At 51.7% G+C, this 209-nt stretch overlaps 1 non-coding gene across 1 annotated transcript; it reads left to right on the forward strand.

Moving 5' to 3' along the window:
- Positions 1-21: 21 nt before the first annotated feature.
- Positions 22-177, forward strand: LOC118345070. The gene has a single exon (XR_004798745.1). It is a non-coding gene; the product is annotated as a 5.8S ribosomal RNA (ribosomal RNA).
- The last annotated feature ends 32 nt before the right edge of the window (positions 178-209 follow it).

Below are 209 nucleotides of genomic sequence, written 5' to 3' on the forward strand. Positions count from 1 at the left end.
ATCTTTACCATGATACATAACGACTCTCGGCAACGGATATCTCGGCTCTCGCATCGATGAAGAACGTAGCGAAATGCGATACTTGGTGTGAATTGCAGAATCCCGTGAATCATCGAGTCTTTGAACGCAAGTTGCGCCCGAAGCCATTCGGCCGAGGGCACGTCTGCCTGGGTGTCACGCATCGTTGCCCCAACCCCAAACACTTCTTA

The sequence above is a fragment of the Juglans regia genome, unplaced genomic scaffold, assembly GCF_001411555.2.
Source record: "Juglans regia cultivar Chandler unplaced genomic scaffold, Walnut 2.0 Scaffold_13444, whole genome shotgun sequence".
In the NCBI taxonomy this organism is placed as follows: Eukaryota; Viridiplantae; Streptophyta; class Magnoliopsida; order Fagales; family Juglandaceae; genus Juglans; species Juglans regia.